Source organism: Helianthus annuus, chromosome 14 (genome assembly GCF_002127325.2).
Source record: "Helianthus annuus cultivar XRQ/B chromosome 14, HanXRQr2.0-SUNRISE, whole genome shotgun sequence".
In the NCBI taxonomy this organism is placed as follows: Eukaryota; Viridiplantae; Streptophyta; class Magnoliopsida; order Asterales; family Asteraceae; genus Helianthus; species Helianthus annuus.
Genome location: NC_035446.2, coordinates 118,158,592 through 118,184,386, shown reverse-complemented (window position 1 = coordinate 118,184,386; position 25,795 = coordinate 118,158,592). Strand labels below are relative to the sequence as shown.

Genomic DNA, 25,795 nt, shown 5'->3' with positions numbered 1-25,795 from the left:
AGATACATCTTCTCTCTTCTATCTTATTCTCGCTATCACACACTCATACTATGTTTTCTGGTTATGAAGACAATGAGTGGACGCGGACGAGGAAGCGTCAACATGACCCAGGCTCAGTTCACTAACCTGCTCAACACTGTGGCTGCAGCTTTCGCAGCTCACCCGATAGGTAAACTCGATGTTTTAGGATGTTTAGATCCTACCGCCACATCGTCTTTTCGCCTCTAAACCTATTTCGCTTCGCTCCTCACAACAGGTCAGCCTGCACCTGTGCAACCACGTGTCTGTACCTTCAAGACCTTCATGGATTGCAAGCCTCTTCCGTTCAGTGGCACTGAGGGTGCCATAGGACTCCTGCACTGGATCGAGAAGGTCGAAGCTGTTTTCGCTGTCTGCGAGTGTCCCCCTGCTAGTTGGGTGAAATTTGCTACTGGTACTCTAGAGGGAAGCGCACTTTCATGGTGGAAGGCGCAAATTCAAATGCTTGGTTTGGAGACTGCGAACGCCACTGCGTGGGAAGATTTCAAGGATATGATCAAGGAAGAGTACTGTCACAGGGATGACATCCACAAGCTGGAGAATGAGTACTATGAACTCAAGATGGTTGGGTCAGAGATTGAGACCTACACCAAGCTGTCCAACGACTATGCTGCTCTTTGTCCGAACATGTCTCGACCTATGTATCGAAGGATCGAACTGTACATCAAGGGTCTGGCTCCAGAAATTCGAAGCCATGTAACTTCAGCCAACCACACTACCATTCAGCCGATCGTTCGACTTGCTCACAAACTCACGGATCAGGCTGTGGAAGAGGGCAGGTTGCCCAAAAGAATCAATGCTACTGTCGGAACTCCTAATGACAACAAGCGTAAGTGGGACGGAAATCAAAGCAAGGATGCTAACTCTACTCAGGCCCCAGCTCAGCAAAGGAAAACTGACAACAACAAAGGCACTCAGCAACAGGGTGGCTACCGGGGAAACTACCCTAAGTGCAACAAGTGTAACAGGCACCACAATGGGGCATGCAACAAGGGTCAGTGTCAGCGATGCCACAAGATGGGGCACGAAGCAAAGGATTGCAGAAGTCAGTTCCCAGCAAGGCAGAATCAGCAACAACCCCAACAGCAACAGCAGCAGGGAAACAACAGAGCTTGTTTTAAATGTGGGGCAACAGGGCACATGCGGAAGGATTGCCCTGAACTGAATCAGAATCGCAACAACAGCCAGGGAGCTGGGAACAATGAGCAAAACAACAATGCTGGGAATGCAAGAGGCAGAGCTTTCGTGATTGGAGCTGGAGAGGCAAGGAACGATCCCAACGTCGTGGCGGGTAAGTTCCTACTTGATGATCGTTATGTTTCTGTGTTATTTGATTCCGGTGCCGATGCCAGTTATGTATCCCTTCGCATTAGTAAGAAACTTAAGCACTCGCCTGCATTATTAAGTTCTAAGCACATCATCGAGATAGCTAATGGTAAGAACATCGAGGCCACGCATGTGATCCACGACTGCACCCTAGAATTGTCTGGCCACACGTTTAGTATCGACCTTTTCCCCGTCAAACTTGGAAGCTTCGATGTCGTCATTGGTATGGATTGGTTATCCAAACATCGCGCTGAGATCCTCTGTCAAGAGAAAGCAGTTCGTATACCTCCTTCTGGCCGACCCCTCATCGTCAAAGGCAACAAAGGTGGAGAAGTCACCGGCATTATCTCGCTTTTAAAAGCCCAGAAGTGTTTACAAAAAGGGCACACCGCTATCTTAGCACTTGTCACCAACACCCACGAAAAGGAAAAGAGGATTGAAGATTTTCCTGTAGTACGTGATTATCCCGAGGTATTTCCTGAGGAACTACCTGGACTCCCTCCCCACCGGCAGGTCGAATTCCAAATCGAGCTAGCTCCTGGAGCAGCACCTATAGCTCGTGCACCGTACCGTCTAGCCCCTGCAGAACTGAAGGAACTCTCGACGCAACTACAAGAACTATTGGATAAAGGATTTATCCGTCCTAGTTCATCACCCTGGGGAGCACCAGTACTCTTTGTCAAGAAGAAGGATGGCACATTCCGAATGTGCATCGACTACCGTGAGTTGAACAAGGTTACCATCAAGAATCGTTACCCTCTTCCGCGCATCGACGACCTATTCGATCAGTTGCAAGGATCGAGCTACTATTCAAAGATTGACCTGCGATCAGGCTATCATCAGCTGAGAGTTCGTAATGAAGATATTTCCAAGACTGCATTCAGGACTCGTTATGGTCATTACGAGTTCCTCGTCATGCCTTTTGGAATGACCAACGCGCCTGCAGTGTTCATGGATCTTATGAACCGCGTATGTAAGCCTTACCTCGACAAATTTGTGATTGTGTTTATCGACGACATCCTGATTTATTCGAAAAGTCAAGAAGAGCATGAACAGCACCTACGCCTTATTCTGGAACTCCTTCGCAACGAGCAACTGTACGCCAAATTCTCTAAATGTGACTTCTGGCTTCGAGAGGTCCATTTCCTCGGCCATGTAGTTAATAAGAACGGAATTCACGTCGACCCCGCTAAGATCGAATCGATAAAGAACTGGCCTACGCCTAAGACTCCCCTTGTTACGACTCTAATGGATCTTAGAATCCATGAAATCATACCAACTCTTTTGAGTTTCAATAGTGTCAAGAACAAGAGTTATGTGTACAAGATGATTATTTTCACCTATGCTACTTTCTATATATTTTAAAAACTCCGAATCTATAATCTTCCGTTATACGCCAAACTCACACACCTTTGCTTTCCCGTGTAGAAGGACAAGGTGCTCCGAACTAATTCATCTACAAACTTGCTCTCGGAATTTCAAGTCACCACTTGTAAACCGTGAGTATACTCGTATTTCCCCCTTTTATTTTTACCACTTTTGGGGTGTAACATGTTTACCTATTGAAACTTACACATGAACTTTTGTCTAAACACATGAACATTCCTATAACATGCTTGTATATGTGATGACTTGATACTTTAAATTTGGGTGATTCTTATGTGTTGAACTTATCATTAACTTTGTACGAGCCAAACCTTGACATATGTAGCGCTATAGGATTAACGACCCGCCTCTACTGAAACTTTGGTTATGTCATGAGCAAGTTGTGTTTTCTTGGTTTGATATGTTATACACATGCCATATTTAATGTTTATCTTGAATCGCATGCTTGCTATGAGGAATTGTTCACACTTTTATCTTATGCTATGTATGTACCAAACTTGTATACTCGCCTTTGCTTTTGCATTGAATTGTATTTTAAACATGTTACAGGTTGATGATGATGAAATGAAAGAGGTAGCACGATGCCTAGATACACACTTTAGACGTTAGGTTTAATATGTTGTATCGAATTTTGGTTATGTTAGTTTGTTATTTTGATTAAACTTGTTGTTATTTGGGATCTTGTATTGATGACTACTTGAAGTTTGGGAAATGAAATTTGGATTATTAAATTATTGTCACAAATAGTGTTATGATGTCTCGAGCAATCTTCACACTTCGTCTCATCCCGATGTTTCCGCCATTGGTTGGGGTGTGACAGATTGGTATCAGAGCCATAACTATAGGGAATTAGGAAATTGCCATGCTTTTGCCCTAGTCTATAGTTTTAGGAACTTTGTCTCTTATTTGTTGTTTAAAACATTTGTACTCTACATGCTTCCTAGCTACACTTCTTGTTATTAAAATTATATGCCTTTCCTAAGGCTAACACGAATACACTTATGCGATTTCATGATCTTGTTACATCAACGAGACGAATTTACCAAAATAGGCGTGAAACCCACAATTTGGTAAACGACTCTCACTCCACCTTTTATCTATTTTGCACGAAATTTCACCATTAAGCTAGGAGTGATATCCACAACTTAATGGTAATTTCCATTTCAACTCTAGTGGACCCTTGTCAAAGTGTCAAAATTTTATTTTGGCCGAAAAGTACCAACCACATTTAGGGTACGAAATCGTCAAGTTAGGGGTGGAACCCGCATCTTGTCGATTAAGTCCCATTCCTTGATTTTTATTCTCGCCAAAGTCCCGAATGTTCCAATCATTTAGAGATGTGTAGTAACCGGAAGGGTAAGATACCGTTAATCGCTTCTCGACGAGAGTATCTTACTTATAGGCCAAAGCACAATATCTCTAAATCGAAAGGACTTTCGACCCACTTTGGAATTGTCGACGTTTCTCTACCCGAAACAATCCAATGTTTTAGTGAGCCTCTCTTTTATGTATCTCGATTTATATGTGACCTTTATACTTGAACGTTCATTCATTCCAAATGTCGTTTTAATCATTTCGCACGTGATCGCAATCACAAACGATAATAATCCCTCGTGAACAAACTAAATTTACAATGCTTTCGTTTATTCATGTTATGCTATGTGGAATTCATGACTATGCTATATGAAACGTTTAAACTTTTATGCTATGCAAATCAACTTGAATCTTTATGCCATGTGACCCTTTATGCTATGCAAATCAACTTGAATCTTTATGCTATGTGACCCTTTATGCTATGTGATCAATTTCATCTTCTTAAACAAACGTTATGACCAAGTCTCACCTACTCCCTCTTTTCAAATTCGAATTATTTTTTTTTTGAAATCTCACTTTTACGCATATATCGTACGAATACTTTATCATACATTTATACATTGTTCACATACATGATTTCACATAATTTCATTTATACCTATTGTAACAATAAATGGAGACATATCATCAAGATGGGAGTGATTTCCTTACCTTGACGACTAACTCCGTTTCTTTTCTCATCTTACAACGACCTCGCCAACGAATTAGGGGTGATTCTCTTACCTAGGTGATCGTTACCAATATTTTCCTTAATAGACTATATTACGTAAACATGATCACGTTTATATCTAAATCGTTTATCATTAGCCAAATCCCTATTTATTCCAGCATGCATTGTTTATATAAACGAATTTCTTATTCTACAATCTATTTTATATAGCTCGTACACAAAAAAATTGTTAACCTTTACCCTAAACGCTTATACCTCGATTTTCAAAATTTACGAAATGCTACTTATCAACCTAGTTGGTTTAATAAATCCATTGCCCACGAAATTTTGTATTCAACGTAACAAAAAAAAAAAGGACTCATCTTATGCGCTAAAACTAGAGATTTTCTATTTTCAATTAGGAATCAAACCAATTTTTTTTTTCACGCACACCTATAAAATACTACCAATGTTATACAATCATTTACTAAAATTTCTTTCCAAATCAGTAAAATGCTTTTATTAAAGACGCTTTTTCAACAATCACTAAGATCGTATACCAAAATCCTTTTTCTTACGAATCAACGTTGTCATAAAAATCTCTAAACTTCGAATTTCTCCTTTAATGCAAGATCATTTAAAACGATGCAAACTTATTTACTTCTAGAACCTTTTCAACCATTATTCAATACGTCGGTTTAATTTAAAATGTGTGGGCAAGGAAACTTCGTAAGAACCAACCCTCTTCAACGAATGATTTTTTTTTTCTTTTTAAAAACAAGAGTAGCATTTCTTTTCTTTCACAAAGTATAACACACATAACCAATAGATATTTTATACTCTCTTTACATCTATGAACTAGATTCTATATTTCATGTCAACTCAATCTATTTTGATTTTAATTAAACTTCACGCCTTGCTTAAACAACTATACATGCATACTATCTTACGTGTTCTAGTTTATATCTCACGACAAATTCGCATATACCCCTCATTTTGTTTTTCCTACTCAAAACTTTTACTTATTACACCCATATCCATATTCGTATTTATACATCTTACGCTTACACATTTATGTTTATTTTCATAATCATATACATATTCATACACTTTATATTATACTCATGTTCACAAATTATACATTTACGCTATACTTATGTCCAAGTTTATATTCATAATAACACAATTATATTTACACTCACAATTACGTTTACGCTAATATTCATATCCGTGTTTACACCCATATAACCTACTTGTACTTGTACCTATACAACTATGCTTAAACTTATATTCACATCCATATATTTTCCTCATACCAATACAATTATACTTAAATTCATAGTTATACTCGCATTTATACAATTTATGTTATACTCGTACTATTATATATACTCTCATTTATACGATTTACGTTTATGCTCACGCTCATTTGTTTATGCTCAAATTTGTACTCACGTATATACTCATTTTTCATACACGCTATGCTTATACTTTTACTCATACACCTGGCATGCGTTTGTGTTTATGCTCTCGTGCGTGTTCGTATTTAAAATTATACTATACTCATGCTTTTTACACAAAATTTATACTTTCGCACCTATACGCGGGCGAAACCCGAGGGATTCGCTTACATTGTTATACTATTTGGAACACAAGCGTGCTTATATGCTATATCTCTATACACGCAATCTTGTTTTCAGAATTTATTTATACCTTAATTCATACGCAACTAGTACAAGTTATGCGGATCATGTGACGATCAATGTAATCGCGGGTGCACACGGGATTATAATGATAGTCGTATGAAAACCATAGAGTGTACTATTGTGTATGGTAAGACACGGAACGTAACATGACACCGGATACGAAACGGACGTCACATGGTCAAAACATGGTGGATACGTCGCTGGTACTTCCTATATATAAGTGTTTTCACCATGTACCAAACTCTCGTAAAACGTGCCATGAGAAATTCAGTGTTTTACAGACCATTTAGACCTATTACAACCTTAGACAACTCACAAACGCATTATATTCGATTATCCTTGATGAGACCTCATCTTTTCCCTACGTCTTCCTAAATTTCGGGACGAAATTTCCTAATGCTTACAACCCCTCTTATGGTTGGTTAAGCTTAAAAACATGGTTGAGACATCTAAATCAGAAGTTAAAACCTCATAAACTTTCTGTTTTAATTAGGGTTTTACCCACAAGTAGTGTTCAAGTGTGAAACTTGATGTATGTGTGATGGTTGGTTTAGCCTAGGCTATCCTTCATAAGAATCCGCTCATTACTTGATGTTTTTCTATAGATTAGTTGTTGTTATTACCTTAATACATGTATGTTCATGACCCTCCTTGTTGTTTATAACAACAAGTGTAGTGGTGAACAATAGAGGTACCTAAATGGAAGCTTGTTCTTCCTACCTCATGTATGTATTCTATGACACAAAGAGGTACCTAAATGGAGACATTAATCTCCTACCTCATGCTTGAATCATAAGACTTGTAAACTATATAATATCTAAGTTATTCTATATGTATACATCTAAGTAACTAAGACTTGATGATGACTTAATAGTTATTTGTTAAGTGGACGTTACATCATCTATGACCATGCCCTTGTTACGACTCTAATGGATCTTAGAATCCATGAAATCATACCAACTCTTTTGAGTTTCAATAGTGTCAAGAACAAGAGTTATGTGTACAAGATGATTATTTTCACCTATGCTACTTTCTATATATTTTAAAAACTCCGAATCTATAATCTTCCGTTATACGCCAAACTCACACACCTTTGCTTTCCCGTGTAGAAGGACAAGGTGCTCCGAACTAATTCATCTACAAACTTGCTCTCGGAATTTCAAGTCACCACTTGTAAACCGTGAGTATACTCGTATTTCCCCCTTTTATTTTTACCACTTTTGGGGTGTAACATGTTTACCTATTGAAACTTACACATGAACTTTTGTCTAAACACATGAACATTCCTATAACATGCTTGTATATGTGATGACTTGATACTTTAAATTTGGGTGATTCTTATGTGTTGAACTTATCATTAACTTTGTACGAGCCAAACCTTGACATATGTAGCGCTATAGGATTAACGACCCGCCTCTACTGAAACTTTGGTTATGTCATGAGCAAGTTGCGTTTTCTTGGTTTGATATGTTATACACATGCCATATTTAATGTTTATCTTGAATCGCATGCTTGCTATGAGGAATTGTTCACACTTTTATCTTATGCTATGTATGTACCAAACTTGTATACTCGCCTTTGCTTTTGCATTGAATTGTATTTTAAACATGTTACAGGTTGATGATGATGAAATGAAAGAGGTAGCACGACGCCTAGATACACACTTTAGACGTTAGGTTTAATATGTTGTATCGAATTTTGGTTATGTTAGTTTGTTATTTTGATTAAACTTGTTGTTATTTGGGATCTTGTATTGATGACTACTTGAAGTTTGGGAAATGAAATTTGGATTATTAAATTATTGTCACAAATAGTGTTATGATGTCTCGAGCAATCTTCACACTTCGTCTCATCCCGATGTTTCCGCCATTGGTTGGGGTGTGACAAAATGAGCTCAAATTAACAAAAGAAGCAAAAAGACAGCAAAACCTAACATAAATACAAGAAAAGGGACAAAAGTGGATTGTCCGACCCCTCGACAGCATCCTCCCAAGCAAAACGGAGAAGACTGAACACGCCCCGTGCTCAAGAAGCAGCAGAAAAGACAAACTAATAGAAGCTTCTATTGCCCACCACGGGGCCGTGCCCAGCGGACACGGGGGCGTGGTCAAAGTACTGCAGGCGCATTTATTGTAATTGCGAATTACAATTAATGAAGGGAGAGAGTGTCAGACGGACACGGGGCCGTGCCCAGGCCTCTGTTCAGCCTATAAATAGGAGTGCTTGGAGCCATTTCAACTCATCTCTTGGCACACTACCTCTCTTACACTTCACCCACCACCCACCACCACCATAACACCATCATCCATTGTCCATCATAGAGTATGTGAGTCGTCTCGGGATCCAAGATTGATCGTAAGAGTTCTTGACAATCAAAGGCCATGTTTGCCTAAGTCTCTTACATCACTTGGTGAAGACAAGTGTCTAGTGTAATACTTTTTATTTTTAATCTTTTGCACTTTTTATTTGGTTTTGTATTAATGACTTTAATAACTAGTTTCTTATGTTGAAGGTGATTCTTCCTTATCGTTTGTCCGTGGTGTCTTGACATTATTTTACTGTCTATATAAAATAAAAGATTTTCACCATTCATATCTCCACGGTCTATATGGAGGTATGTTGGCTACCTAGTAGGGGGTTAAGGGAACGGTTTGGTAAGAGTCTTTCCCTTGTTCAGCGTTTAGAGGTCCTGCAAGGGACCTGTGTCAAATTTAGTAGGATCTCCTTCAATACCCAAAGGTATTGGATGGCGGGGATCCAAACTCTTTGACCCCTCATAAGTTAAACTACTATTAATACTATAACCCGGCTATTTAGGACTGTATCCCTGCTGACTCAGACTACTTAGTAGAGGGTAACGTCACCTTCAAAAGAGGGGCCTACCATAATTTGCATTAATATCTTAATTAATTATCTTTCAATAATCCGACCCTTTAGGATTGTATCCTTGATGACTCAAACTACTGGGTTGAGGGTAACCTCACCTTCAAAAGAGGGGCCTACTACAATAACTAAGATAATCTCTTAAACAAGTGCAAAAGTACGAAAACAATCAAAGGTTACACTATACACGAGTCGGATCCTAGTGATTCATCTTGTCTATTTGTTTTTATTTTTATTTTTATTTTTCAGCATTTAGGTAGTTTTCTTAGTTTTAAAAATCTTTTCTAACATTTTGATTTGATTAGACGTTGAGGATAAACCGGTACTAAAAGCTCTTGTGTCCTTGGACGACCTCGGTATCTTACCAACACTATACTACGTCCACGATGGGTGCACTTGCCCATATGTGTATGTAGTGTTAGTAAATATCGTGTTTTATAAATTTAAAACTTGGCTAAGGGCTTAAAATATATACCTGAAACATATACACACTAGCACGCATCAAGTTTTTGGCACCGTTGCCGGGGACACAAGGATTTTAAGAAAGTTAGGAATCAACAGCCTAATCATTTTTTTTATTTTCTTTTTATTTTTTTTAGGATTTTCTTAATTTTTCAGCTTCTGCAGAGCTCAGCACGGGCCGTGCCTGGTCGGACACGCCCCGTGCCCAGCATTGGACTTGGAACCCGACGCCACCTCTACGTAGTGTATGAGCTCCAGTTCTAATAAGGACATAAAAGAACCTCTAGAAGAACCCGAACGCTTTCTCAGAAAAAGACTAAAAGCTAAAAACCAAGAGAAGGTTTCGGGGGACCCACTTCCAATGGCGGACCAGCGTACCCTCATGGATTACCTACGACCCACCGTAGGTAACCTTGGCGCCGCTATCAATGCACCGAATGTCGAAGCCAATAACTTCGAACTTCGGCCACATTTGATACAGATGCTTCAAAACTCTGCAACCTTTCATGGGCTTGCGGACGAGGATCCCCATCTACATATTACTAATTTCTTAGAAATATGTGACACCTTTCGGATCAATGGAGCATCAAATGACGCCATTCGCTTTCGAATGTTCCCATTTTCACTAAAAGACCGAGCAAAAGCTTGGCTTAACACCCTCCCAATTGGTTCGGTAAACACCTGGGATGAACTAGCCCAAAAATTTCTATATAAGTATTTCCCTCCCGCTAAAACGGCTAAACTAATGACTGAAATTAATACATACTCGCAAGACGAGGGGGAATCCTTATATGAAACTTGGGAAAGATTCAAGGAGCTATTACGAAAGTGTCCTCATCACGGTCTTGCAGTGTGGCAACAAGTATCCACCTTCTATAATGGATTGTTGCCACATACTAGACAAACACTTAACTCTAGCTCCGGAGGACTTTTAGGTAATCGCCGCCCGCAAGAAATATATAATCAGATTGAGGAAATTGCTCAAACCCATTTTCAATGGCACACTCCTCGAGACAATAAATCTATTGCCTCGGGCGCCCATAAGGTTGATGAAAGCACTTCTTTACAAGCCCAAATCGAGGCCCTTTTCTTCAAAAATTAAAAAGCTAAAAATGACAAAAACAGTCTCGGTTATGGCTTGTGAAGGGTGTGGTGGGCCACATGAAAATTGGAGTTGTATGAAAGAAACAGATGATCAAACAGAGTCGGTAAACTACATTGATAATAGACCTAGGCCGTCGGATCCCCCAACGGGCACCTACAACCAAGGATGGCGTAACCACCCTAACCTTGGTTGGAGAGAACCCGGCAATAGTAGTAACCAACAAAACCTAAATCAACGAACAAACTTTCAACAACCAAGGAATGAGTCACAAAATTTTTCTCAACAACAAGGTGGACGAGAGAGGCTTGAAGATACTATATCTCGCCTCATCTCCGACACTGAAAAGAAAAACTCGGATAGGTTTCTACAATTAGAATCAAATTTTAGAAATCAACAAGCTAGTATTCAAAACATCGAAAAACAAATAAGTCAACTAGCTCAAAATTTCTCCGAGAGACCACAAGGCGCGTTACCAAGTAATACCGAAACAAACCCAAAGGCACAAGTTCATCTCATAACACTACGGAACCGTACCGTGGGTCATGCGGAAGGCCCACCGCCTACCGAGGAGACCGCAACACCGCCCCAACAAGAGACGGGTTCTCCTCCTTCACCAGAGCCTACCAAGGCTCCTCGAGTTCCGTACCCCGGTAGGTTAATCCGCCAGAAGACCAATGAGCAGTTCGCTAAATTCGAAAGTCTACTAAAACAATTGCATGTTAACATTCCTTTTATTGACGTCCTAACCCAAATGCCTAAATATTCAAAATTTATGAGGGACTTTCTCACTCATAAAAGGAAAATTGAATCATTGCAATTAGTTAACTTAGGCGAAGAATGCTCCGCCCTCGTACTCAATAAACTTCCCCAAAAGAAGATTGATCCCGGAAGCTTCACAATTCCTTGCTCAATTGGGGACTCCCCCATTCGAAATGCGCTAGCCGACCTTGGCGCTAGCATCAACCCCATGCCAGCATCAATGTTCAAAAGACTCGGTTTAGGCAAGACGAGTCCTACAAAGATGAGTATACAGCTTGCTGATCGATCCGTCAAGTTCCCGCAAGGTGTCACTGAAAATCTGCTAGTCAAAGTTGATAATTTCGTCTACCCGGACGACTTTGTCATCCTTGATATGGAAGAAGACATCGAAGTCCCCCTCATACTAGGGAGACCATTTCTAGCCACCGCACAAGCGGTGGTAGACATGAATGACGGAACGCTCACTTTAAAATATGGTGATGAGGAAGTGAAGTTCGGGGTGGGGAAGAGAATAGAGGACGATGACCCGGTCAATTACATGAAGGTTATTGATTCGAGTTTGGATGATGCTCTCCGACGGTGCAACATGGGATGCAAAACATCCCGCTCGGAAAACATATAACCTCACCTTGGGTCTAGCCAAGGACCCTTATAAACGTGGCGCACCACGGAGGCATTCCGCGGAACTATCCTTAGTTTAGTCTAATCTTTTAGTTTTAATTTGCAGGAATAAAACACACTCTGGATACTGAAGGATAACAAGGGAAACGAGAAACATGGCCCATGCACGAAAACAGGGCCATCCGACAACAATTTCTTCATTACAGTAAGCTCAGCACGGGTCGTGTCCAGCCAACACAGCCCCGTCCTGAACATCCTGCAGAAAATTGCCCAGTTCAGGTAACTGGACACGGGCCGTGTTCATTGAACACGCCCCCGTGTCCAGGCTTCTGTTTCTTTTCTTTAATTTTTGTTACTGGCACCTGAACACGGGGCCGTGTCCAGACTGCCAGTAACATAAAATTATGCTTTTAACACCATTTTACACATTCAATCAACCTAAAAACTTATTTTTGGGACACATTGAGGACAATGTGTAATTTAAGTGTGGGGGGGGGGATGCTAAAACCTTGAATTTCGCAAGTCCTAATAACAAGCCTTACACAAAACTCTATTTGTCTAAGTTTAAGTTGGGAATTCTAACTCTAACAAGGTTATATTTTTACAAATTTACAACCGATAGCGTCGTGATAAAAAGAACCAACATAAGAAAATTATGAAACGGCATGACAAACTTAGTTAAAATTTGATTATATATACTTGATCACGTAAAAACCCATTCCCACAAAAGTGAGTTTTGAGCCTTTATAGAGCATACAAATACATATCTTTACACTAAATGCTCATTTTTCGTTTCTTGTGTGAATAGCCGCTTGGTTCTTACGACTATAGAACTTGCCACGATAATTCATTCCCGGTCCTTACCAACTTAAACCCAAGTAAGTAAATGATGGAGGCATTAGGACTAACCCTTTTTCTTTCAACACCATTATTTTCATTTTTCTTTTTACCTACCCAAAAATTCCCCCTAGTTAACCCCTTTGAGTCTAAACCTTTTCATTTCTTAACCCAAAACCCTTTTTACCCACCAAAACCTCTTTTTCATTTTTCCCCTTATTTTAGTAACAAAGCTTGGTTTTCGTGTGACTCTTAAAAAAATGATGAATGATGATGAAGTTGAAAATAAACAAACAAAGCTCCTCAAACAAAAGCTTGTTTGAATAAATACTTCATTAAAAATAAAAAGTCACAAAAACAAAATGTTTTACGAAAACCAACGCTTTTTACGCCTTTCGCCCTTTTCAACTAACCACTAACCCAACCACCCACCTTTAACCCAAGCCTAACCCTTCACCCAAAAAGTCCTCTTGATATTTACAAAGGTATAAAGTTAAAAATGAGGAGGATTGATTGCTTGGCAAGCTTATGGTAGAAATAAGTTCCACGCCGCTCTCGAGTGATTCACTAAAAATACACCTTCGGCCGAGTGTGAGTGATTTCCCCCGTGAGGTATGTGAACTTGTATATAAATAGAATTTTAAAAACCTATGTTATGCCTTAATAAATAATTTATCTTATGAAATGTTTTTAATAAATCGTGACGAATAGGATTGTAAATAAATAAAAATAAAAGCAAAACGATCTTGGAAAATCCCGACACTCTATGACAAGCCAAAAAACCTTCTCTTTTACCCATTCCATTTGGGAGTGAATAAAGCCACATTATAAAGAGTTTTGCTTGAGGACAAGCAAAGATTCAAGTGTGGGGGTATTTGATACGCGCAAAATGCAACATATAAATTCTATCAATTGTGGCATAAAACTAACCCTTTTTTAGTACTAATGTTGGAAAAAGTGTGTTTTTGTCTTCCTTTTGTATTTTCAGGATTAAATGAGCTCAAACTAACAAAAGAAGCAAAAAGACAGCAAAATCTAACATAAATACAAGAAAAGGGACAAAAGTGGATTGCCCGACCCCTCGACAGCATCCTCCCAAGCAAAACAGAGAAGACAGAAGACTGAACACGCCCCGTGCTCAGCGAGCACGGGGCCGTGCCCAAGAAGCAGCAGAAAAGACAAACTAATAGAAGCTTCTATTGCCCACCACGGGGCCGTGCCCAGCGGACACGGGGGCGTGGTCAGAGTACTGCAGGCGCATTTATTGTAGTTGCGAATTACAATTAATGAAGAGAGAGAGAGAGAGTGTCAGGCGGACACGGGGCCGTGCCCAGGCCTCTGTTCAGCCTATAAATAGGAGTGCTTGGAGCCATTTCAACTCATCCCTTGGCACACCACCTCTCTCACACTTCACCCACCACCCACCACCACCATAACACCATCATCCACCACCATCATCCATTGTCTATCATAGAGTGTGTGAGTCGTCTCGGGATCCAAGATTGATCGTAAGAGTTCTTGACAATCAAAGGTCATGTTTGCCTAAGTCTCTTACATCACTTGGTGAAGACAAGTGTCTAGTGTAATACTTTTTATTTTTAATCTTTTGCACTTTTTATTTGGTTTTGTATTAATGACTTTAATAACTAGTTTCTTATGTTGAAGGTGATTCTTCCTTATCGTTTGTCCGTGGTGTCTTGACATTATTTTACTGTCTATATAAAATAAAAGATTTTCACCATTCATATCTCCACGGTTTATATGGAGGTATGTTGGCTACCTGGTCGGGGATTAAGGGAATGGTTTGGTAAGAGTCTTACCCTTGTTCAGCGTTAGAGGTCCTGCAAGGGACCTGGGTCAAATTTAGTAGGATCTCCTTCAATACCCAAAGGTATTGGATGGCGGGGATCCAAACTCTTTGACCCTCTCATAAGTTAAACTACTATTAATACTATAACCCGGCTATTTAGGACTGTATCCCTGCTGACTCAGACTACTTAGTCGAGGGTAACGTCACCTTCAAAAGAGGGGCCTACCATAATTTGCATTAATAACTTAATTAATTATCTTTCAATAATCCGACCCTTTAGGATTGTATCCTTGCTGACTCAAACTACTGGGTTGAGGGTAACGTCACCTTCAAAAGAGGGGCCTACTACAATAACTAAGATAATCTCTTAAACAAGTGCAAAAGTGAGAAAATAATCAAAGGTTACACTATACACGAGTCGGATCCAAGTGATTCATCTTGTCTATCTGTTTTTATTTTTATTTTTATTTTTATTTTTCAGCATTTAGTTAGTTTTATTTTCTTAGTTTTAAAAATCTTTTCTAACATTTTGATTTGATTAGACGTTGAGGATAAACCGGTACTAAAAGCTCTTGTGTCCTTGGACGACCTCGGTATCTTACCAACACTATACTACGTCCACGATGGGTGCACTTGCCCATATGTGTGTGTAGTGTTAGTAAATATCGTGTTTTATAAATTTAAAACTTGGCTAAAAAGTGTAAAAAGGGCTTAAAATATATACCTAAAACATATACACACTAGCACCGCATCACTGTCTTTGCTGGAGTTGATTTGGGGCATTTTCTTTTGCCAAACCACTTCTCCAACGAGCTATATCTCCCATGTATGTTTCCATATGCCTCATTGCAAAAATCCCACAGTCGAGCATGTTAGACGTTGTCCTCCAATCCATCTGTTGTCTGACAATCTTCGCCTTGCTCATGATCTTATGCTTTGGGTGTTTTTTAATACGCAAGTAGTTTGCAAAAGCACTGTGGTGCAGTTTTACATTTTTTCGCATATATTAGTTTGGCGTTTTGTCAACATTGTTCCTATATACAAAGTTTTTAAGATACTTACCAACTTTCCCACCCATCCATGATACTTGTCTTTAATGCTAACGTCATCCCCTGCACCGCTGTTGTCCAATACATCAACTCTTTTGTGTTTTATGTTGAAACAGACAACATAGAAATGTCTTTCCCATATTATTGGCACGAAGACCAGTTCATAATCTTTGATTGTTTTATTTTTCTTGTCTCCTTTGAAACGTGTATTTTTCAGAACAATTTCCTTGTTTCTGTTGAATTCTTTGTTTCGTATATTTTCTTTTGTCGTTTCGTCGTATGCCGGAGTATTCTGTAATATTGAGTACCATATTTTAAACAACAAAACAATGTCCTATTATAATTTTATCAATTAAATATAGCAAAAGAGTTACTTGCAGTAATTCTGAGCAGAATAACCTTGGGGGTGATTCTGGAGCCTTGTATCTTTCTTCATAGTTCAGGATATGTGCCCAACATAGAATAATTGAAACGTGTGCTTGAAATCCTGGTTTCATGGTCTCACAGATCACCCTCATGAGAAACTTTTCTCCCATCTTGAACACCTCAGTCCTAAAAAAACATCATTTGGCGTTTTAGTTATACAAACTCATTCTATTATAATACATGGCGTTTTGATCTTTTTTACATGCATATTTTCAAGTAAACATTATGAATGAAAAGTTTGGTGTTTTATTTTTGAGAGAAGTGTACATACTCATAATCGTCGTATCCAGTGAAGATGTATGTTGAAAGGTATTTTCAGGGTTTGTCCTTGGTTCATGTATAACCACTTGCCTCCATACATAAGGTGACAAACATGCCCTGCTCATTTTTTTATCTCTCTTCTCCTCTCCAGCCACATTCTTTTTTTTATATTTTTATCTTCTTCATCATCTTTATCAGCTTTTTCATCAGTAGGCAGCTCTTCGGGGTTTAAAATTGTATTTTCTTGCATCAGCTTTGTGATGTCTGGAGTGTTGTCCTCATCACCTTTCTCCTGCACATCTGACCTGTTTGGCGTTTTTGGTGGTGATGTGTTGATGGCGTTTTCGTCCTGGGGTTTATTGGGTGTCTCTTCCTCTTTAAAACTTTTCAAGAGGTTTTTCCCAGATGTAGATGGTGGCTGCTCATATAGCGTTTTATCAAACAATGCACCTTGTTTGTCAACACTTTTGTTCACCATCTCCCCTTCAGTTTTTTCTAGTTCAGTGTTGAATGTCTGACTGTATTATGTTTCTGTCGTGGGGATGTTTGGTGTCTTATCAAATACAGGCATTTTTGGGGTCTCTTCAGCAGGTTGCAGATGTTTTTTTTATTGCTTTAATCACTTCATCCACCATCCTTGAATTATCAAGACCTTCTTTAATATCAATCATTTGTTTTAGATTTTGTCCCGGCAGCTCCAAAAGCTCAGCAATATTCCTTTTAATTATTTTCCCCCATTGTATCTCGAAATGTGATATTCAAGTGTCTTGAAATCACAACTCCATCTCTCAATATCGTTTTCGTTTATATCTTCATCTGATGATATAGTATCCTCATCATCATCATATATGGGGGCTGTTGTAGCAGTCGAGGGTTCGACGTTTTGTTCTCTGGCCATATCCCTTTCTTTTTCTACTCTTGTATCCCCTTCTCATTCTCCTTCACCATTCCCTTCCGACTCCCTTTCCTCTTCTCCTTCTTCTTCCCCTTTTCCTTTTCCTTCTCCTTCTCCTTTTCCTTCGTTTTCAACTTCAATGGCGTTTTCATGAACTCTTTCCACTTCAATGGCGTTTTCATCAATTGTTTCCACTTTAATGGCGTTTTCAATTCCAGCCATCTCCTTCTCCCTTTCTTCTTCATTTTCACCTCCTTCTTCTCCTTCTTCTTCATTTTCAAATTCTTTGGCGTTTTCATAAACTGTTTGCACTTCAATGGCGTTTTCTGTTTCAGCTATCTCCTTTTCCCCTTCTTCATTTTCATCTCCTAGTACCACCTCATTTTCAACCTCAGTTTCATGTGTATTTTCTTCTCTTTCAGTTGGCATTTCTTTGGCGTTTTCATCAACAAATTTTGAGATGTTCTCCAACAATGTCATACATTGTGAGTATTTAATGTGTACCAGGAGGCTGTTTGGGTATTCAGACTTTGATTGTTTTAACAATGTGCTCATTTTATTGTAACAGTCTTCTAATTCTTTGTATGCTCCATCCAATTTATCAGCCATTTCCTGTTATATTAAAAAAGGATTTTGTTGATCATGGTGTTTTGTGTTTTTTTTAAATTTATTATTTGAACAACATACCTCTTCAGGTTCATTGTTTTGTTCTTCTTCATCAGCAAAAATGTTGTCATGCTGTGTTACTCCTCTGACAAGAGCATGGTTTCCTGATGCAGAAACTTCAAACATCATTTCCCGGCTTTCTCTATCCTCATTCACCATCCTTTGAAGTGAAGCCTCTTCATCATCATTGAAGGGCATGGCGTTTTGCACATCATAGTCATAATGATCATCATGATCAAAACCATCATCATCATCAAACTCATCATCATTGTTATCAACATGCTCATCGACCTTGTGAACATCATCTTCATCTTCATTTTCAACATCATCACCATCATCTTCTTCATGAACAACAACCTGCATTTTTCTTGTTTTTTTGGGCTTGCTTCTCTTAGCTTTTTTGACTGTTTTCCTTTTTACTTCATTGCCAACCAGGCGTTTTGCCATTGCACTCTCAAATAAGTCAAGAGTATCTGTTGTAACCCACTCAATTGGGTATCCTTCTTTTCGGTCCCATTTTTTCCTATTTCAAGCATCGTTCACCAAGGCAAGCTGTAACAAAATAGATTTTTCAAATGACAGATATTTTTTGGCATTTTAATGACATAGAAATGAATAGTGAAACTTTATTCTTACTGCAAGTATGATCAGTGGCCCTGTGTAATGCTTTTTGGGAGCCCATGCGGTTTTGGCGTGTTGCAAGCATTGGATGATATAACTACACCAGTTCATTTGGTTTATTTGAACGTTTGGTGTAACGTTGTGCAAGAATTGTTTGTTGACGACTGCATTGTCAGTTGCATGCCCCATTATAATGAAGAATGCTACAAGGAAATTTAGGCAGAAGTCTCTCCCAAAGCCATGCATCATAGGCAAAATGTTTTCAAAATACATCTTCACACTTGGTCTGTTAACCCAGCCCAACCCTTGGCACTGTGCTTTCCATTCAGCCACCACCTGGTCTTTAGTTGTTGGTCTTTTTTTCATGTTCACGGACACCCTTCCATTTGGTATACCCATTAAAGAGTTTATCAATTCTTCATTCATATGTATGGTATGGTTGCCAACGTTTAGGGTGTTCATCTTTTCATTGTAATTTTCAACCAACCAATACGCAAGCATTGTCGGTACGGTGTCTATTTTCAACCTTAGTGTAGCACCAAACCCCATTTGGTGTACTGTCTGTCTTTGATTTTCGTTTAGATTCATAAACCAAGCAGTCAAGTTTGTAGGTTTTACTCTTGATAAGATCCTAGCCCTACTGAACTCATGATATGGTTCTTCCTCAACCTCAACATTCTGACTTAATGCCTTCCTCTTATTGGCGTTTTGGGCCTTTCCAGTATGGACATTTATTCTCAATCTTAACCTCTCTTCGCCTATAAAAATGATTTCATGGCGTTTTAATAGTGTAATTTAACATAACTATGATACATTTATGGCGTTTTATAAATCAGTAAGAGATGATAGATGTTGAATAAGACAATAACAGTTAAATGACATTTATAACAGATGCCATACATTCTTTGGCGTTTAGTAACAAAGCTATGACAGGATACATGTTTGTGGCGTTTAGTAACACATGAGTGATTTGTAAAATTTTGTTCTCATACATTGTTAAACAAACGATACAATTTTTGGCGTTTTAGCAACAAAGTATCAAAGTGTATTTTTAAATCACGAAAAGTAACATTGTGTACCATGTCTTCTTGTTGTCTTCTTTCGTTGCTCGTTCGTTTTTTAGCGTTTTGGAGCAGATGACCCTTCCCCTTCCACACTTGTAGAAACTGCAATTTTTTGTTAAAATTAGAACGCCAAAAGCAGCATAAACTAGCACAATGTAAATCGAAGTTAACTCACTATGTTTTTTTCCTCTGGATCTGGTTTGATCTTTCGACGCCATAGTTTTTGTTGTTTCGCGTTTTCTAGGGTTTTCGCGTTTTACGTTGGTTTTGGGGAGGTTTCTCTGGGAAGTATATATGTTTCGGTCACGCTTTGATGTGTTTTGTATATGAACATTTACCTTTTTGCCCTTATGGAAGCGCGCCACACTAATAAAAGTGATGTTATTTACGAAAATGCGACCGCGTCATGTAGTCCATAGATTGTTTTGATCTGACGATTCATAATCGTTCTCACACTTTCACTCGTTCTCTCTAAATCCGGGCCCTATATATATATATATATATATATATAGGGTAGGGTTCTAGAGTGAACAACCTCTCAAGAGTGAACCACGTGAACTGATCTTGACCCTTGATTTTTATGATCTTGAGATTTTAAATGAGTGGCATGATTGTAATTATTTGGTTAATTTGTACTATTTAATTAAATACATAAGGGTATATTTGTAACTACACTATTATGTAATCCCATAAATATCTCTATATTTTAAGATTATCAAATCCCTTTTTAATTTACCTTTTATTCAACTCTCAAATCTTCTTTTTCTCACCTTCATCGCCGACAACAAAAGAAACCCAGAAGACGATCGTCGAACTATCAAATCGCTGGAATACACATCTGATTTTCAACCACTAAAGGTACACGATGCTAAAGTCTTAATGTTCTTATGTTTCAGAAAGTGGTTGCACATCTGATTCTCAAATCTTAGTGCTCTGTTTTTATGAGATTTTAGGGTGTTTGTGGGGTTGAGTTTTTGTAAAATTGTTTATGTACACCTGTGTATAGCGTGCCTAATAAGGTTAGAAATCATTGATTGTACAAATATGCTGAGTTTTTGTATAAATGTTTAATTTTTTTGAAATATAATGTTGATTTAACATATAAGTGGATTGTGCTCTGTTTTTATACCATTTTAGGCTGTTTGGTTGGTTGATTTGTTGTATAATTGGTTATGTACACATGTGTATAACGTCCATAAGTATACATTTAACAAAATTAGTAGAGTGTGCTCTGTACACATATGTATTGTAGCAGGTATTTTGTTATGCTAGAAGTGTATATTTGTTAGGTGTTAATCTTATGAATGAGAAGTTATAAATGTGTACACATGTGTATTATGCTCTGTTTGAGGCAGGTGTACACATTGTGTTTGTTTTATACTTCTTCTCATAAATTCAAATTGAAAGTTAGGGTTTGTTTAATCTGCTCAAATCATTGTTGTATAATGAAGTTTTGGTCCGATTATGTGTTTTGATCAGTCATTGTTATAGTATATCAGTAATTTTCATGAAAAATATGGGCTAATTTAAGAGGATTGTTGATTATACTCTGTTTTTAGGCATTATTTATGACATGTTGTTGTTAGGCTTTTAGGTAGCTTGAGATGATTTATGTTGCCTTGAAGTACACATGTGTATGCCGTTCATTAGAGTTTCGAGTTCATTAGTGTACACATAGTTTGTGTATGTTAAATGTAGTAGCTTTAGGAAGGTTCATTATAGTCCTTTGTACACATGTGTATTTTCCGTGATACACATGTGTATGATACTGTTGTACATATATGTATATACATAATGTACACATTTGGTAATGTAGTTTATATAGCTAATACTTTATTGAGCAGGCAATTTGTGTTCGAAACCGTATCTGGTGTTGGGCTGTATCATTTCTAGATGAAGGATTTTCAAGAAAGTAAGTGGATTAATCCTGGAGTCGTCAATTGCTTTGCATCAATGCTAAACCATGACGAAAATGAGGGAACAAATGAAGCAAATATTTTCAAGGGAAGCTGATAAAATCAAGGGGAGAAAGTCGTGATTGTTTTGCCATACTGATTGTTTTGTAAGTGTAGCCATGTTATTCTAAATTTGAAAATTCGTATGATGAAGTACGCATTCATAGATTGACATCTATACAATGTTGTTTGATTTTTGGTGGGTTCAGGCTGAAGATATGTTATTGAATAAAAAATATGGTGATTCGCAACGTGTTGAAAAATTAAAAAGTGCCTATTGCTGGTGGTTGAGAAAAAAGCGTCATTAATGAGTTTGTCGGAATATTGTGTAGTATGTTTCCTGATTCTCGAATATGGTCATTTTTTCTTGGTTTGCTTTGATCTTGAGAACACAGCGATAACGGTCATCGACAACATGGCTGTAGAGGAAATCCCCATTCATCTAATCAATGATAACGGTTTTTTCAATAAGACCACGCCGTATAAAGTGGTAAGCAACATCTGAACACATATAGTATTATTCCTAAGGGGACATACTAGAACTGATTATGACATGATCTTTGATTTCAGAAGGATGTTTTCACAAAGTATAGGAAGCTGGTTAATGATCCAAAGTATCGGCAGATTGAAAAAGCAGTGCCACAAAGGTTGGATTTTGAATGGAAGACGGTCGGCAACAGGGTCGATTGTTGGGTCTTTGTTATGCGCCATATGAAAACTTGGTTTGGCGTAACAGTTGATAAATGGGATAGTGGCTTCCCACTTGAGCCGAGCCCTAAGAAAGCAACCTTGACATGGTTAAGTGAGAAATACACGGTGAAGTTGGTAACTTCAAGCGCTAACAAGCATCGTGACCGCATATTGGGCGAAGCATAAGAATACGGGAAGGCGTTCAATTTGGGTTAATTAGTACGTTTGATGGTTATTGACGATAATATACGTTTGATGGTAGATTGTTTTGGTATTTTTTTTGGGTTTGTTATGGAATGTTTGTTTGCTAGGTTTGATAAACGTTATGGAACTGGCTTTTAGTTGATAATATAATATATTTTACTCGTACCTACCCTATGTATGTATTCAGTTCGTAATTTTGATACACATATGTGAAAAACTGTACAATAAATGATTCACATATTAGCAGACTTAGTGCATAATGTAACAGAATTAGTACACCTGTGTACAGTTTTTAAGGAAGCTAACTACAATTGAACAAATTAATAGGAGCTGGCATTTTTTGTACACATGTGTACGGTTATGGGTATACTATGTACACATGTGCACTGGTGTGTATACACTACAGTACACATGTGTGCATTTATTTGTATAATCGTTCACATGTGTACACATCGAAGAAATAACCATACTAATTATGTATGCAGTAACAATAGCTGGTAGACTTTTCTGTTTTCAAGTCAGGCTCACACCCATTCCTTCCTATTTCATCAAACAAAAAACCTGCCGAATCAAACGAACCCATCTCACACAACGCCTTGATCATTATATTATACGAAACAATATCCGAATCACATGAACCCATCACAGAAATTAATTCCTTAAAAAACATTATGATATATGCTAATTAAAAGAGTAAAACCTCATGCAAAAACATCCCAGAAGCATTAATAATAAGCCAAATGGATACAATTAAACTTTCTGTACATAATATTAATTTTAGAACCGGATAATAGGTCAGTCCCACCTTCAAACAATTAAATCATGCTTTCGTAAACCAAAAGAACATACTAAAAAACAGATAAAATTCTAAGATAACATTACTAGTACACAAACCGGAAACCAAAATCAAAGGATTGGAAGACAGGGACCGGTTCCACCTTTCATATCCGCATCAGAACACTCGAGTAGCAATAGAGGCAGTTCAATATTTCCCACCCCATATCCTCTTTTCTAGATATGTGCAATTGCGGCCAACGGTTAATTCTCACATAGTGTTCTCTGATCGTTCCATCTCACACAATGCCTTGATCATTATATTATACGAAAAAATATCCGGATTCACACCCATCTTCCTAGTCAACTCTCTAAAAATCCCATCAACCATATCAAACTTCTTGGCACTAACACAAGCACCAAGAAGCGCATTAAAAGACTTAACAGTCTGGCCACATTTTCTCTCAGGCATTTTGTCAAACACCTTGGATGCATGATCAAACATGGCAGCTTTCCCATACAAATAAGTTCAAAGATCCACTGTTGTAACGAAAACAATAACAATAACATTTGGATAAACAATAACATGAAAAAACATGCAGCAAAAAACGATAGGAATAGGATAAGAAAAAAAAACACAACATTCGTATACGTGTATTCATCTTAAAGATCATAAAAAACACACCTGGGCGATCCATTGTTATAACGAAAACCTTATCGTTAATCGGAACGTTGTCTTCGTGAACATCTTCGTCGGAATTATCGGTATTATTTTCTGGGTCAGCCGTGGTTGAAATACTGGAAGATCAAAATTGAAGAACTGATCTTTGTATGGAATAACTAATCTTTTTCTGGGTCGGGTATAATGGAAGAACTGATTTTCGTAGCAAAGGATATGAACTGGCTTTATAAAATCTGATTTCTGAACTAGATTTGTAGAAGAACTGATCGATTCTGATTTCTGGGTTTATAAAATTTGAAAGTTTGGTTCCACTGAACGATGATGATTTCTTTGATGATTTCTGGGTTTATGAAGTCTGAATACGTGTTTTTGATCTTTTGAATCGAATTTGAATTCTGGGTTTCTAAAAGATATTTTTATAATCAAATAAAAATAGGAAAGAATGTAACTGAATTGAAGAATTTAAATAATGATTTAAATCCAATTTATTATAAAATTCCAATCCTACCCCTTATCATCTTAAACAAAATCAAGGGCCAAGATTAGTTCACGCAGTTCACTTTCAAAAAGTTGTTCATGCTTGAACCTAATCCTATATATATATATATATATATATATGTATATATATATTTACGTATAGGGTCAGGATTTAGGGAAAACGGTGAAAAGTGTGAGAACGGTTATGGATCATCAGATCAAAACAATCTATGGACTAGATTGGCACGGTGGCATTATCATAAATAAATATCAGTTTTATTACTAGAACGTGCTTCATTAAGGGTAAAAAGGGTGAACATCCTTTCATACATAAAACGCCATTGAAATATAAAACGCCAAGTAAAAACAAAACACCAATTTTGTTACTGCGTAGTTTTTTCTGTGTTTTAGTTAAGGTCTTAGCCTACAAAAACACCATAAAACGTAAAACACCATAAAATATAAATGCCAAGCCTGAAAGATGGGACGTGTTACAGACTTAACAGATAAAGCTTTGCAAAACTAGATACTTTGTTAATTGCATTTATTGTTATAATAATATCCCGCCTAAACAACGCACCAAAAACATCCTATAAAGAGAAACGTCTCGGCACCTTCCGTTGATCACACCAAAAAAACACAAACACACTGGTTCCTAAATACCACTCACTGTAAAACGCCAAAAAGTTAGAAAATCAACGATGCCAAACATCGTTTTTTGGATACTCAGTAATGTTCTGCATGAAGTTTCGCTGAATGGTTTGTTAGGTGAGGCGAGTAAGATTTAGCTACATGAGATGGACAAATTTCAAGAAAAAGAGACTGATGACACCGATATGTCATTTTGTCTTCTTTGTTCTTGAAGAAGATTTGGATGTGGAGAAGAGACCGATCCCAGTGTAAATGCTACTTTGGCCTCGATGATGATAATGAAGATGACGGGTAAATAGCATCCACCCACACGGCGTCGATCTATGGCTCCAACATCCACAAACCCACTTCAACACACGAACAACAAAAAACCACACCAAAACCAAAAGGCCATTTATTTATGACAGTTCTTGTAGTTTCAAA

General features: G+C 38.0%; 1 non-coding gene and 1 pseudogene across 1 annotated transcript; one reads left to right on the top strand and one right to left on the bottom strand.

Moving 5' to 3' along the window:
* Nucleotides 1-25,795, top strand: part of LOC110907245 — a 62,548-nt pseudogene that overhangs the window by 27,913 nt on the left and 8,840 nt on the right.
* Nucleotides 10,565-10,671, bottom strand: LOC118486928. Its single transcript, XR_004880095.1, has one exon. It is a non-coding gene; the product is annotated as a small nucleolar RNA R71 (small nucleolar RNA).